This window comes from Enhydra lutris, unplaced genomic scaffold, assembly GCF_002288905.1.
Source record: "Enhydra lutris kenyoni isolate GAN:26980312 unplaced genomic scaffold, ASM228890v2 scaffoldscaffold13, whole genome shotgun sequence".
NCBI classification, from domain to species: Eukaryota; Metazoa; Chordata; class Mammalia; order Carnivora; family Mustelidae; genus Enhydra; species Enhydra lutris.
This window is the reverse complement of record NW_019154097.1, coordinates 15519584-15536347: the sequence shown is the minus strand read 5'-3', so window position 1 is coordinate 15536347 and position 16764 is coordinate 15519584.

Sequence of the window (16764 nt, the reverse complement as noted above, 5' to 3'; positions counted from 1 at the left end):
GTAATTGGAAGTGCTAGGATTGAAATAAAATAAAACATGGGAGAAATTACGTGGAAAGGCTACAGTTAAAAAGGAGGTCAAGGAAGGCATTTCTTTCTTTTTTTTTTTTTAAAGAAGGCATTTCTGAAGGCCGGCAAGAACATTGAGAGTTTAAGGCCTAAGGGAAGAAGGGTTCAGGCAGAGGAGGCAGGTTCTGCAAGGGTTCCATGTGAAACTGAACTTGGAGCGCTCCAGGGATCAGAAGAAAGCCCATGTGCCTGGAACTTGGTAGGGAGGGTAAGAGTAATACCACCTGAGGTCATTAAGGAGAGCAGAGGCCCACAGGCCAGGGGAAGGAGTGTGGATTTTAGACTGAGTGCAACAGGAGGTCTTTGGAAGGTTTTGAGCAGGACAGTAATATGGTTTGACTTACACTCTTAGAGGAGTCTAAGAGAGAATGGATTATGCCGTAAGTGGAAGCAGGAGAATGAGCAATGAGACCAGTTAAGGGGCTGTTCCGTTGTTATAGTACAAGTTCAGATAGTGTCTGGGAAGTAGGACTTGATGAACCAGAATCCTGATGCTGATCAACTGAATGGAGGGGTTAGAGAAAGAGGAGAATCAGGAATGGTTCCGAAGTTGTTGCCCATACGTTTGACACAATCCTGTTGGTGACATGTTCCACTACCCCAGTTCATGGCCCGGGTGGCATGGAAGGCTGCCAGTTACTGGATGGGGACAGCTGGGCAGCTATAGACTAGATGTGGGAGATTTAAGACTCCTGTCTTCGAAATGTTAAGTTTGAGATGCCTAGTAGATATCCAAATGGAAAAGACAGGAAGTTGTATACACAAGTCTTAAGTTCAGTGGAGGAGGTCAGAACTGTAGATATGCAAGCAGGAATCACTGGCATTCACGTGACATTTCAGGCTGTGGGAGCAGGTGTCATCGCCCGGGAAGCGCATACAGTCAAAGAAGGATCCCAGAGCAGAGCCCTGGAAAGGACTGTATTTGGAGGTGGTGTACGGGGGCTCAGCAAAGATACCAGAGGGAAGCAGTGTCAAAGGATGAACTCCAGAAGTTATGTTTCTGGAAGCCAAGAGAAGAAAATGTTTCAAAACAAAGAGACTGGTAAACTGGTCAAACGCTGCTAAGAGATGAAGTGGGAAGAGGGTTGAATTTGGTAACGTGGAAATTTTTGGTGGCCTTGAAGGATCAGTGTCACCTTCCATCTCTTGAACCCAGTTTGTCCATGGAAGGAAGGAAGGAAGCAAGGAAGCAAGGAGAGGGAGGGAGGGAAATAGGAAGGAAAGAAGGGAGGGAGGGAGGGAGAGGAAGGAAAGGTTGTTTTTGGATGTTTTTAAAGCAGAAGTACTTTTTTTCTTTTTAAATCCTTAAAAGAATCCCAAGACATGAAACAGAACAAAATCAGAGCTGCTATATATAGCCGAAGTCGGGACTTCAAAAACCATCTCCTCCCGTCTCCTTGCTCCTACAATTGACCTGAAGGCAACTCTGGGAACCGCTGGGGCTCCTTGAAAAAGGACCTGAAACCGCTGGCAGGAAGCTCAGTGAAGAGCTCCTTGGCTGGGAGGGTCTAAGTGGAAACGTGAGGCTAACCCTTGGTCTGGTGAGCAACAGGCTATCCACTGGCTAGGAGCCTCTCTGTGCATCGGAAAGGATAGGGCTTCCCAGCGTTATGGGCAGGAATGCTTTAGATTGTCCGTAATCATAATTCCTTCTGGTTTCTGGACCAGTTCCTTCCAGAAGAGGCCATTGGCTGCTTCGGGGCACACCCATTCAACTGGTTTGCCCAGCTCCTGCCCCTCAGCCACGCCTCCCCAAAGCATCCAAAGCCCTTCCTTTGTAGCAAAATGATTCAGTGCAGTTTCCATAAAACAAGGGACCTGAACCTACCTTCACACATGCAGCCTGTGTTACTGAGAGATTTAAAGGGAAACTTCCTTTAAGGGAACAGCCCAGCAGGTAGGTTCCTGGTTGTCTTAAAGGAACCACTAGGCATAGCAGAGTTTGCGAGGTCCGTGGTCTCTCAAAAATGAGCTGTAGCGTTCTCTTGGGAAAAAAATCACAAAAGCGATGTTGAAGGGTGTTTAGAGGAATAAAAGGAATAACGTGGAGGATCTTTAGGAAGACCCAGGACACTGACAGAACGAGAGAAAACTCTTACTTCACAGGGTGCCTACTTTGTGTCAGGCGCTCTGCTAGGCCTGCGGAGAGAGTAGGACAGATGCAAAAACCAGATCCCGTGGAGACATCCCCTTTCCTTATCTGAAGTGAGTCATCGTCCCTCGGTCAGCGCGAAGACGGCTTGCAACCAGGCTGTCCATTCGAGTCCCGGGTTTCCCCCAGGAGCCTGCTCGGTCAGACTCCTGACGTGGGAGGGCAGGAGCGCGCACGGCACGCGGTGTCATAGCCCCCGTCCCCCCACCCGCCGCCGGCCATCAGCACAGACACCTGACAGTTTTCAGAACTCTCACTTGTGGGCTAAGGGATGGGGCATGCCTTATGCTTCTGTTCGGTGCAGCTTTTATGTTTTCCTCTCATTTTTCTCATGACACTGCTGCCCTTCTGTTAGCCTCTTTGGGCTTCTTTCATGGTTGTGGTCTGTTCCTCAGTCTCCGAAACGAAGGCCCGACATGGGGAAGCATCGCTGTGGGGCAGGCACGAGGATGGTATTCCAGGGCTCTATAAAATCGTCCATGCCTATTGGCCACTGGCTGATGTCTGCCCTGAGGGGGACTAGAGCCACTGGGGAAGCCTTTCACAGGGGATGTGGTAGAAGTATGCCAATAATTTGATCTAGATAGTAAAAGGTAAGGAATCTACTTTGGGGAAAGACCATGAAAGTGTTAACGATCAGATCTCATGATTATCACCTCACCCCCTATCAGAGGCATTCAAATCCCAGGCTAGACCCTATTCCCCAGGCTAGCCCATCAGCATGGTCTGATCCCTGGTACAAGTGCAACTGAGTGATAGAGGCTGGAAAGGAGGGAAGTCCTGCTGGATGCTCCTGGGAGCCAGAAGAGTGGGCAGAGGTCACAGAGGGGTTCTAACTGTGGTGTGTTTGCCTCCATTACCTTTGCTCTGGGCTCACAGACAGTTCCCATCCCTGAGACACCTTGCTTCCAATTTATACTTAATGGTTAAAGAAATATTGTTGTATGACAACCAGCCTACAAGGAATGTATTTATTAATATTCTCATTTTGGAGACATTAGGTTATGTGAACCAGGTCATTAGAAGACTTAACAGAACACAGACGTGTCCCTGTTTCTAAATGCTATGGTCCTAACTGCCCACCATTCATTCAGGTGATATGCAACGCAGGAACAGGGCTGAGATCTGAACCCAGGTCTCCTTTCCTACAGAACTAAAAGCAGTCCCCTGACATCATTTTGCCATATGTTTAGATCTTGGGTTCACACCTGGAGTTTTTACATTTGAGTGCCCCCTCCTCTGCTGCCTTTCATCTTTTAGAAATTTTGTTGTGAAGATACTCCTCTTGGAAAGTATCTCGTTTGGCAAGTTCCCATGGCCACTGGGGATTCGACTTGAAGGGACGCACTAGGAAAATCTTTTTGATGACTCTGCAGTAGAGGCAAAGTACACCATTCTGGCTGAATTCCATCCAGAAAACCTTTCCCCAGGTTTCATGTGAGCTGGGGAAGGGGCAGGATTGGCGGGGGGGCATCTCACCTCCTGGGGTGTCTATTGGAGGTTACCTGTGGTCACTTGTAGCCTGGGATTAATGGGCCACAGATCCGAATGCAGCGATGATAGAAATCACACCCCGATTTGCATCTTAATCCTCGGAGTTGAGCAAACATCAAAAAGCTCGGCAGGTTGGTTCAGATCATTATGATAATGATTAATAACAGGCTTGTTTACAGAGCTTCCGTCCCTGTAGCTCATCATTGCCTTTATGCAGGAGATTCTGCTGCGTTAAGATAAAAACAACATTGAGAACTGAAACAGTGTCCCCAGATAAATAAATTTTTCCATAGCCTGGGACTGCAGCTCTCATGCTGGACCCCTCTCTAACATAATTTTCTCTTATTCCGTTGGTTCCAAAGCCATTTTGTCCATGTAAAGAGAACATTTCAAAGAATATGAAATCATAGAAATTTCGAAGACAATGTACACATTATGTCAGCAGTATCCGTATCTGCCTCTCCCCCTCGATCCAGAAAACTTGGGAGATAAGAGCACTTATATTTTACCTTTTTACTTGTAGCACTTAGCACCGTGTCCCCCCAAAAGTAGAAGCTCAATAAATGTTTGCTGTATTATTAAACTTAAGACTTCATAACTAAGATGAGTTTTCTGGCACAACCCTTTACCTTGTGGAGAAGAAAACTGAAGTCCAGAGAGCAGACATGAACCATCCAAGGTCACTGGGCCACCTGAGTCTGGAAACATTGGCATCTGACAAGTCTCCCACTGCTCTTTCCCCACTATATACTAAAGCCTGGAAATGACAGGCAAATCCAAATCCAGTGTCCCAGGAAGGCAGCTATCAGAAAGGTCTGGATAGTATGACCCAGTGTAAACTTGTTGCTAAACCCTCAAGCCTCGCCGAAAACCTTCCCAAGGAAGAGCCCCAGCAGCACCGCTTTATTCCTGGGATGGGATTCTGTCTGTCAGGCTTTTAACCTGTTGGGCCAGAAGGAGCAAGAATATGTTTTCCTCTTACTTCAGCTCACTTAGAATTGAAATGGAGAGAAATCAAAGGAAAGTCCACATTTATTTATTTATTTTTTTAACCATTGCCGAGGAACAGAAGTGGCTCCGTGTGAGGACAGAGAGGTTATTAGCATCACTCATGACCTTAGGAAGTAATGAGCTAATTATTGCCATTGTTCATTCAGTAACAAAAGGAAAGTCTCAAATGGAAAAAAGGAATTCTGGGCAATTATTTATTCATTCAAACAGCTTAAAGAAGAACTCTCATCCTTCCAACCTGATCAAGCCGAAAAAATCTCCGGTTGTTCCCGGAGGGGGCAAGAGAATACCTACCAAGCTTGACTTTGGAAGTCCTGGGCCTTGAGGAATGTCCCGATGCTTCGTATCTGTGTCTCAGATCATTAGGCCTGCACAGGGTGGGGGTGGCAGTTGGGAGGCTGAGATCCTGGTCATTGACCCAACTCTCAGCATGATTATTTCTGTAGATGGATGGATTTGTGTACGATAAGACATGTTCTGCTGAGCCTCTCTTGTAATCCAGCAAAGCTAATTAGATCCAGAGAAGATCAGGCTCATGAACTTGGCCTCTTCAGCCCCAGAACCTCCTCAGCTGAGATACCACAGCCTGTCTCCTTTCTAATTGTGCCATGCGTCAGTTAACATGGTGAGCAGTATGGCTCAGGACCAGTGGCAGACAAGGTGGCTGGTTCAAACACGTCTCACTTGGGTTCTCATGGAAGGAACACAATGACACATACCTACTGTTCTGCAATTCTTATGGGTCATGTCTCAAGCAGGCCACAATTGACTTTGACAAAAATAAATAAGCAATTTAATGAAATATGAAATGACTTACTTAAATGATTTATCTGATGAGGAAAAAAATGTAATTATCTTCCACCATTTTTATCAGAAGAGAAAGCAAGATTTTCCTGCAAGAACCCAGGGATAGGCATGGGGCTGCCTTAGGTTTCCGTGATTAATTCACTACCTGGGTGACTCTGGCTAATTATTTAATCTCCCTGAGCCTCTGTGTCTTCATTTTTAAAACCGGAATCATAATTTCTCTATCACAAGTGTTGCTCTGGTTATTAGCTTTTTCAAAATATTTAGAGCAGAGAACATTGCGAGCATGTAATAAATGCCTCTTTGCTTCTTCTTCTCCTGGTACCTTTGGTTGCATGTTTGTAAACAACAAAAATCGAAAGTCCCAAACTGAATGGATTCAAATGTATGCCTTCTTTTTCCTGCCTTTGCCAGAATGAAGGATGACTCAATTGTTAATGAAAACGGGCGATCAGGAGCAGCACGCACATTCATCAGCTGGGCGTTCTATCAGCAAGTCTGATTGATCACTCCACTCATTTTATGGGAAAACTTTCTTTGCTGCTAATGAACCCAGATCAGACGGGGTTGTAAGATGAGGTGTGTCCCCGAGAGCACTCGGGTCATTTTCTGTGCGTGTAAAAGGGTACTCTCCGTTTGGTGCCGCCACACCCGCAGGAGCACCTGCGTGCTTTGTGGGGTGAGGCGGTTATTACGTGTGTGGTGTGTGTGTCAGGCTCTGAGTTTGTGCTGTCTGCTTGACGGCCGCCACATTATTGTGAGATTCCCTCAAAATACAGTACTGGAGAGAAGGGCTTAGAAATGGCCCTCATTGGACCACTAAGACTCATCCTATTACTAGCTCCTTTGGAGAGGGACAAAGGCCTCTTTGTGGCCTCAGTCCAAGGGCTTGTGTCTGTGTGCACAGACGTGGACATGCTATTATTAAAAATCGCAGTGAATTATTTATAGCTTCCTGAAACAGGTAGACCTCTTCCACTCTGTCACACCTCATATGACAGAGGTGGTCCTTCTGCCTGGGACACCCTGCAGCCTGTCCTGCCCATGTGACCTTCTAGCATCAGCTCAGGTGGTAGCTCCCCTAGGAGCCTCTCTGACTGCATCAGGATAGGCTTTTTCTCTTCCTGCTGAACATTTTTATTACTACAGCACTTTCACGTGGTGAATTAATCACCTGTCTGTGAGCCGAACTTCCCAAACCAACGGCGAATGTCTTAAAGACCCGGGACATGTGTTGTTGATTTCTCTCAGCCTCCACAGTGCCTGGCACAGAACCTGGCCGACTGTGAATCTCTCGAATGAACGAATGAATGAATGAATGAATGGGTGGTTACAGGCCCAAGGCCAGGTCTAAGTGTGGTTACAGCCAAAAAACTGAGAGTTTTGTAAGGCATGGTAGGATCTTGTTTAGCAACCCCTGTGGCATGAGGATTTCAGAGAAGAGACAGCTCCCCAAGGCAGGTGGTCTGGCTCGTATAATACGTGATTGTTGAAGGCCTAATAGATCGAGTAATTTGTCCACTTTCCTGGAGTGAAGGTTTCAGCTTGGGCTCACCTCCACTCCGAGAGCTGAATGTGTGATGCTGCACGCCTCCCTCAGTAGAGTTAAATTAGGCTTAATATCTTATGACTCAAGAGTTTGCACACCAAGGCTTGGCACTTAATATTGTAATTACCCCCTTTTGATTAGAACTGCCTTTCATAAGCAAATCGACGCAGTGATTTGAAAAGCTTGAGGAATTGTGTTTGGAGCTCACCCTACGAGTTCCACAGGGAACTATAATCATAGTAATTACTATTGAAGCTAGATTCCAGTTCTCGATGTACCGGGAGGCGGGTGAGTAAGAGTCACACGCTGCGTGCTTTCCCATCTCAGGATAGGCGGTGCGGCTGGAACAAGGAGCGAAGGTGGAAGTAAACACCAGCCGACCCACAGTCTGTGGTATTTCTCTTCTGACGGGTCTCGGCCTCTGGAGGTTCAGGACACTGGAAAGGATTCTTTAGCTGCGCGCGCGCGCGCGTGTGTGTGTGTGTGTGTGTGTGTGTGTTTTCCAAGTCAGCACATGCTTGGTGGCACCCACACTAGTCTGTGCTACTTTTTGGGAATATGCAGCCAAGGCAGACATGAATCCAGACTCTGTCCTTCGAGCGGCTCTCGAACTAGTGTCAGGATGAATGTAGAAACTAAAACTAGTTAGAAGTAGGGTCTGGAGCATCCACAAAGAGGCGAGGCTCAGAAGCTTTGGCGTGCCAGTCGATTTAGACACAGAACATTCCCTGAAGGATGAGTCTGGAGATCAGGAGGGTGTTCAGAGCATTCTGGGCTGCTTTTAAAGGACAAATGCCTCGTCAGGGACAAGAGCCTTATTCCAAACGCCAACAGAGCCTTGCAGCCACACAAGCATTTGGCTGACAAGTGAGCGGCGCTGGTCTTCTGTGACCAGGGCCCTTTTGCTTACCTCCCCGGGAGGCTCAATCAAGCCCCAAATGTGAAAGAGGACCGCTTCCCTTTGGGACTCACAAGGGCACTCTGAGAAATGGTGACTCCTTCTCCTTTTCTTGTAGAAATTGTTTATGTTGGGGGCTCCCTACTTTCTGGAAACATGATCTCTGGGGCAGAAACCCCACAATTATGGCTCCCCACTGTCCATACTTTATGGATTCCCTCCCCCACCCTCTGCTTTTCCCTCCATCAGACACAGTCTGAAAATTTATTTAAAAATTAACAGCACAAGAAGAAAAATGCCACAAGACCCAGATTGCTAGCAGATGCTCTGAGAGTGCTGGCAAGAGAACAGGCGAGTGGAGCAAGGCAGTTGGAGGCCAGGGTTCCCTTCCCTGCCTTTTTAAAAGGGTAGATGGAATCAGGTGAGGCACAACACACCGCCATGCCCTTACTCACTCATTTATCCTTTCGATAAATATCCTTGGAATGACAGAGGGTGCCAAGCCTGCTGCCAGCCTCAGGAGCCTCCACCGTAATAATTAACATTTATCGAGTACTTACTACATGCTAGGCACTATTCTAAATATTTCATATTTAATAATATACCAACTCAGTTTTCATAACAGCCCTATTTTTAATCCTTGGGCGAGGAAGCAAAGACACAGGTTAAGAATGTTGCCCTGTGTCCTGTGAGTCGTAGGAAGCGGGGTCAGGATTTGATTCCACCCCCCACCCCCCGTCTGATTCCACAGCCTAAGCCAGGCGTCTACACGTGTTTTCTGTAAAGAGCCAGGTAGGAAGTATCCAAAGCTCTGGGGGCCATCTGTTCTGGAGTACAACTTCTCAACTCTGCCGCCATAGCAAAGCACCAGCCATAGATAATGTGAAATCAAAGGAGCGTGGCCATGTTCCAGTAAAACCATCTTTATGGACACTGAAACTTGAATTTTACCGAATTTGTATGTGTCACCAAATTTCATGTGTGGATCTCTGGCCTGTGCTGCACTCTGCTCTCCCCCTTAGTGCCTGAGGAGTAACTGATATCCTGATGCGGGAGACATGCAAACAGAGTTTAAGAGAGGTAAACCCAAAGCCCTCTCCAGACTCCCTTCATCGAGGAAGCTGCTGCTGCCTTGTCTGGATTCCTCTGCCCATCCTCCATCTGTGTGCCTTTTAGACCCCAACTTTCCTTCATGCCCACCCAATGCCCAGCTCCTCCTCTGTTTTTCCCCAAAATCTGTTCTGTCCTCTGTCATGGCCTTCTTAGAGTTATCTGGGGACAAGTGGGCTCCAGGAGGGCAGCATGTCCCGCTCATTGCTGCTTCCCTGGCTTTAGGTTGGGTCCCTGGCACCAGTACATATGTGGCAAGTGTTGTAGAAATAACTTAGAGGCACAGGAATGTCAAGAAGGGTCAATGGAGAGGGGAACTTTTGAACTTGGGGGTTGACTAAAAGAGTTCTCCAAGCCAATGAGATGGGGATGGTTATTCTGGGGAGAAAACTGAACAGCGCAGGGAAAAACGAGAAGCAGGGATAGGAAAACAGGGCATGTTCAAGGAATCATAGGCAGAAATGCCAAGGGCAAGAGATGAGGCAGACAACATTCATATGGAAAAAATCTGATTCCTGCAGGCAGTGGAGGGGGGGGGTTGAAGGGCACTGAGCATGGAAGTGACATGCTCAGATTTGTGCTTCAGAACAGGGGTCAGAAAACCAGAGCCTATGGACCATTTCCAGCCCATGATCATATAGTTACAAAGGGAGGGGGCTGGGGATGAAGCTCAGGGTGGTGTCAGCCCACATCTGTGTTCTTTCCCTCCACCATATTGCTTTCCCCTATCTGGGATCTAGACCTGGGCTCGGACTGGCTGTCTGCCTTCGGGGGTTCTGCCTCCCTAGACCCAACACCAGTTCACGGGGATGCCATTGACTTTGCAGGAGGAGTGAGGGAGAGGCTGTATGAACCTCTCAGGCTTGCTCCTGAACGCATGGGCAGTGGGTAACCCGAGGGTCACTATTCCTGTGTCCACCTTGCCACTAGTCTCTGGGTCTGCTCCTATTCCTCCTGGAGCCTTTGGTCCCATCCATACAATGAGGAGTTGGGGTAGATGCCCTTATCACGATAGAATTCTAAACATTATAAGTATTCCATATGCCACATTAAAATACTTCTGACTCAAGGATTTATAAGCAGTGAGAGTCCCAGAAATGGAGTGAACAGAGAGAAAGCACTCTCACCTTCAAAATACAGAGGTGAGCGACTATCCAGGGCTTTAAGAGGGAAAAGGAGGATCCACACCAGATTAACGCTGAGGGGAGGGAGCTTGTTAAGGGGATTTAAAGTCTACCCTCTTAATAACCCTTTGTAGTTCCTTGGCGCCTGGCTTTTCTTGAAGCTCAAAGTGTTTTGCAAACATTAGCTCATTAATCCCGCCAGCAACCTTGTTAAGTGGGAAGGTGTGAATGTCTATCCTCATTTGGGAACCTTGGACTTAAGGGGAAAAGGGGCTCTGGCTGGTGACTAGTACAGGGTGGGGGAGAGGCCCCAGGGCTGGACTAAATTGTAGAGTCTTTTTGTTTTGTTTTGTTTTTTTAAATTCTACCAGAGGAACAGTGGATGGTGGGAAAAACATTCGCCTGGAACCAGTCGAGTCTGGATACCAGATCCAGCCTGATTTCTATAGCTATGTTGATTTGGGCAAGTCCCTTAACTTTGATGAAATTCAGTTTTCCCTTTGGAAGGGAGGGTGATGATGCCTACCAACTCACCAACTTATAGTCTGAGAAATGTAATATGCATGTCAAAGTCATTTGATTACTGGAAGTTTCAATAAATACATTTAAGAGATATTTTTAAAGTTCTCCAGACATCTGGCACAAAGTTATATGGGTTTTGTGTCCGGGTGAGTGAGACGGAATGCACTGAGCTCAGGTGTGGCCCCGTGGGGATGGCTCTGTATGGTGGGAGAACAGGAACAGGAATACGGTGCTGGAGAACGCGCTGTCTTGGCTTGTTCGGAGAAACCAGCTAACTGGCCTGTGGAGCGTCGTCTTGAGACAAAGCCGAAGAAGGGCTCATATCCTACTACCTAGAAAAGCAGTTAGGTAGATGGTGAGAAGTCCATTTCACTGAGGAACCTCCGAAGGCTGGAGCAGAGAGCCGGCTGGGTGAGCCCTGCAGTGTGGACCCTGCTCCAGCATCAGCTGAGCCGGCCCACAAGAGCAGGTCTTGGTAGCTGATCGGCACCTGATAGGTGAGACAATCCGCTGGTATGGGAAGAAAACTGTGTAACATCTCCTTAGCCATTTTCTAAGTCTCATCCTTTTTAAAAAATTATTTTTGTATGTGATTTAAAGGAAGATAATATATTCTAGAGTTGTATATTAATAATTGAAATGTAGATGTCACCATATCTAGAACATACCAGAGAAAGGCCAACATGGCCAAACAAGAATGTCAAGAAGTTAGCTTTAATCAGCTTCTACTGCCCACATCCCTGATGCCCCCTCTGGCTCAGGGACTCAGCTGAGCGACCACCAGCTCACCCGAACACCGTGCATCTCTGCCCTCACTCCTTTGAGCCCTCGGGAGGTCTAGGGTGATTCCGTTTCTTCAAAATGCTTGCTTCCAATTTGAAGTCCTGCACGAACATATCCAACTGATGAAACTGCGAGTAAGACCCTGTGTGATACAGCTGCAAACCTGAGTTCTGATCACTATGGTGGGAACGAGGAGAAGGGCCCTATGGAGAGGCTAGTCAGCAGATGGTGAGGAGAGAGGGCTGGACAGGCGGAGCACGGAGGATGATTAGGGTGGCGAGATGACTCTGTAGGAGACCACGGTGATGGATGTGTGTCACTACATATCTGTCCAAACCCACAGGATGTGCAGCACTGAGTGAGCCCCAGCGTACACTACAGACTTTGAGTGATGATGGCGTTAGTATCCGTTCATCCATTGCAGCGAGTCCACCACTCCGTGGGGGATGCGGATAATGGGGGAAGCTGGGGGAGGGGGGCGGGGTACATAGGAAGTCTCTGTGCCTTCTGCTCAATTTTGCTGTGAACTTAAAAACTACTCTAAAAACAGTCTATTAAAAAAATATGATGGGCAGCCACAAATATAACAAACATCCACTATTCTTTTTTTAAAGATTTTATTTATTTATTTGACAGACAGAGAGAGATCACAAGTAGTCAGAGAGGCAGGCAGAGAGAGAGGAGGGGAAGCAGGCTCCCTGCTGAGCAGAGAGCCCAATGTGGGGCTCGATCCCAGGACTCTGAGATCATGACCTGAGCCGAAGGCAGAGGCTTAACCCACTGAGCCACCCAGGTGCCCCCAAACATCCACTATTAAAATACCTGTATGTTAACTACACTGGAATTAAAATTTAAAAATGAGCACCCAAGGGGGAAAAAAGTATATTAAAATTAACTCTAAAAACCAAAGATATAGATAGAGAGATAAATAGATACAGATATATAGATACATGAATTTCAAAATAAAACTTAGTAGAACTTCATTGTTTCAACAGCACCCCCCCCCAAGAGGACTTTCTTTAATACTCTAGACGTAAAAAGCAGGCAGATAGTATATAAACGGGGGGCAGAGGACTGCCAGAGTTGGAGACCACCAGAGATGGGTTTGAATCCCAGGCCTGCCCCTTACTGGCCGTTTGATTTCCATCAGACACTTACTGTCACTGAGCCCCACCTGGACAATGTCAGCAGCAGTACCTGCTTTGTAGGGTTTTATTCCCTAGCAGGTATCTGTAGCATTCTCCTGCCCACTCCCCCACCACTCCTGGAAGGAACTCACTTCCCATACGGTATAAATAACCACTCAGTGTGCTAGATCTTTCAGGGGCCCCCAGTGTTGGTGATACAACTCTCCTGATGGCGTATTCTGTATCTTTCTAATGCTCAGTACTTTCTTCATCTCTGATGGCCTCACTGGCAAGCCTTCCTATGTTAAATGATGGCCGCTCTGATATTTTGTTAATATTTGATAGTGGCAAGGGCCAAGACATGAAAGGCTAAAGCTTTAGTAGCCCAAATTATTCAAGTAGCCATAAAGATAAAAACATTGCACAACAGAACGGAAAAATTATTTGGTATGTCTCCACCTGACTTCTACATAGCTTCTCAGAAATACATGCTTGATGTATTTGACAATGTCATCGACTTTCTTACTGTCTTCTTTTGGCTCTCTATTTGCTTTGCTTTAAGAATCACACTCTTCGGGGTGCCTGGGTGGCTCAGTCGTTAAGTATCTTCCTTTGGCTCAGGTCATGATCCCAGGGTCCTGGGATTCAGTCCTGCATCAGGCTCCCTGCTTGGTGGGAGGCCTGCTTCTCCCTCTCCCACTCCCCCTGCTTGTTTTCCCTCTCTTGCTGTCTCTCTCTATATATATCAAATAAATAAATAAGATCTTAAAAAAAAAAAAAGAATTACTCTTCAGCATGCCAGTTAAAGCCTTTTATGTTAGGACCTTACCGGCTTCTCTATCTCCTGCTTCCTCTTGGTCTCATTCATGCTATGTTCCAGCCACATCAAACTTTGGGCTTTTTCTAAAAATGCACACTCATTCTTATATCCTTAACCATGGACACAGCTACCTCTCCACTAAATTCCCTTTCCTTCTTCTTTACCCTAAGACCCATTCAACCCCAGTTCTGGAAGACTTCCTGACTCCGCCAAGAAAAAGCAGAGGCTCTTTCCTATTTGTTCTCAAAGCACAGTGGCTGCATTTAATAGTCAATCCACAAACCCTTGCTGAAGGTCTAGTATAAACTCTGCACTGTGCTCCCATAATCCCCTGCACTTACATATAGCACAGTAAGTGTCACTCTGGGTATCATTATTTGTTTACCTGTCTGGAAGGTGCAGCCTGGCGACAGAAAGCCATGTGGAATGTTTGGTTAAGACGGTGGCACCATTTCCTCTTTCTCCAGACCCACCCAGCCAGAGTGACCTGTGCCCTCCGTCTCTGAGCCCAGCCCAGAGCAACGAGAGACCTGGATCCAGCCTCGGAGAACCCTAGGGAAGATCATGTGCTTCCCTGACCTCATCCCTTGTGCATTAGTTCGGTCCATATGGGTTTCTGGGTTTCTGCCTCAGTTTCCCTGCAAAGCATGCTATTTTCACTGTCACCTTGGAGTATAACCTGCTGGGTGGGTCCTTCCAGTTGACCCAGCTCACACCAGACTCTTCCTGCAAAGGCTAGACTTGTTCCAGGGAGCCCCAGTGGTGACTAGGTTTCTGGTTGCCACATGTTAGGGACCAGGAACCTCCCAACTGATATTGTCATTGCCTTTTCCAAGTGCTCTTTCAACTGTGCCCTCCATGAAGCATCGTACCTGAGTGAGCTTAGCCCTCCTGCCCCACGTCCTGAACTGGACTTCCCTCAGAGAGTAGCTTGCCTCTTTGGACTTGTGAGCTCCTCCCTACAGTATTTCCTCCCACTAGGAAGGCAGGCCTCTCCTCTGTCTGCCCAAGAAGCCTCTTCCTACCCCCAAGAAGCTTTACCCAATTAGGACAAATAGAGAGTTCTGAGCTACAGATTTGCCATGCCCCAGGGAGAAGCCAAGATAATGGGGAAATGGGGTGATTAAATTAGCCACAGAGAAAGACTTTGATGGACTTTCATTACAAGGATGGGGGGAACTAAGAAGAAAGAAACCCGTAATTGCATATCAGCAGTCTAAGAGAGCCAGAATAGCAAGGTTGTTGAATGTTTAAATCTAAAATTAAAAAAAAAAAAAAAAAAAGAAAGAAAGGGAGGGAGGGGGGACTGTCCACTACAGTAAAGCGTACCGCGGGATATAATAATATTAGCAAGTATTTCTTGAGCGCTTGGAATGTGCCAGGAATTCTGCTATTTTACATGCATATTCTTATTTAATTCTTACAGCCTGATCATGCAGGTTCTATTCATAACCCCACTTTTTTGAGGATGTGGCTTAGAGAACTGAAGTAATTTGCCTTGCAACTAAAGCTAAGAATCCTCAGCAGGGAAGTGGCTGAATAAATTATGTTTTATCATGCCCATGAACAAATCGTCATTACAAATAATAAATTCAGACTACACCCATTGACTTAGGAAGGGATTTTTCTAGAGGTCATGCTGAGAGAGAAAAACCAGGTGCAGATCAGTGTCTATAATATCATTCTATGTTTGCTGACCGATGAAACGAATCTCTTAGCTGTACGTATGGGTATATATTTATGTATATACTTGCAGGGTAATAAACATAGTACATTTCTTATTTATTTATTTATTTGTCAGAGAGAGAGAGAGAGCGCGAGCGTGAGTGCACCAGCAGGCAGAGAGGCAGGCAGAGGTGGAGAGAGAAGCAAGCTCCCCACTGAGCAAAGAGCCCTATGTAGGACTCGATCCCAGATCCTGGGATCATGACCTGAGCCGAAGGCAGTGGCTTAACCTACTGAGCCACTCAGGCATCCCTAAACTACATAGTATGTTTCTATTTCAAGCAAAAAATAGAGCCCTATGTATGTGTCTTTATAATTGATTATGTATGTACGATAAAGGAGAAAATGATGGATTCAAGTTGTCTTTTGGTCTTGGCTGTCTGGGAGGGGTAGAGGTAGGAGGCAGGGGGTAGGGACAGAGTTTTTCGGTGCATCACTAGTCTTATTATCACAAGCATGTACTGCTCTCGGAATTTGAAACCACCAAATGAAGGAAGTGATTTATAATAAATATTTTCCCAAAGTTACATGCTCTTCACCTCAGTGCTAAGTAATAAAAAAGGAAGAGTGTTCTGTGCGCCAAAGGCTCCCCCCTTTCTCATGCACTGTACCATGGTTGGGATCCATAAACATCTTTCAGGACCATCTGCTTCTGGGATATTCTCAGCTTCATGGTCTTGTACAGTCAATTCTATTTTAATTACAATTTTTCTAGACACTATAGGTCACATGTCTAAAGCCACACAGCAGGCACGGAGAGAGAATCCTAAATGGCAGCCCGGAGTTTTGGACTTCCAAATACAGTGCTCTCCTGAAGCTGTTAAATTGTATAATGTAGAAATGCATTTTAAAAGACCAAAGTTTTAAAACTTGTAAGAATCCATCTAGTTAATGCATTGAAAACTGCTGGAAGATAAAATATCATTATGATAATTATCCCTTAGCTTCCTTTTTGTCTATCATTAGGGTCAGATGCCATCAGCTACGTGAGCGGTAGGTCCTTGATTATAGCCTCACACATTCATTCAACAAACATTTATTGAGCACCTAATATGTGCCCAGCACTCAGGTGCTGGGTCAGCCTTATAATCTGAACAAACAAGCTTCCCACAGGCATTTGGCCAAGAATGATTAGTACATGCCTCCAACATTTGCCCTTTTAAAATTAAAGAGACTATTTTATTAAACATGAAAGTTTAGTAAACATTAAAGACTTTTTATTTCAGAAGGACTCTGAATCAGAAAATACTTAAAAGAAATAAGCATCACTTAGAGAAATATAGACTATAAATAGGTCCAGCATGAATGAGCATGAGAGATGGCAAATGGAACTAGCATTTTTGAGTGCACACTATTGCCAGACATTTTATATATGTCATTATAATAAGTGCTCACAATAACCCTACGTGGAGGGGACTGTTATTATTCAGTTGGCCAGTGAGGAGACTATATAGCTAAGGGAGAGGAGGAAGAATTTTCCCAAGGTCACAGAGAAGGTTTTGGAGCCAGGACTTGAGTATAGACTTGTCTCACTTCAGAAACCATGGCTTTGTATGACCTCCTTGCCCCCTGCT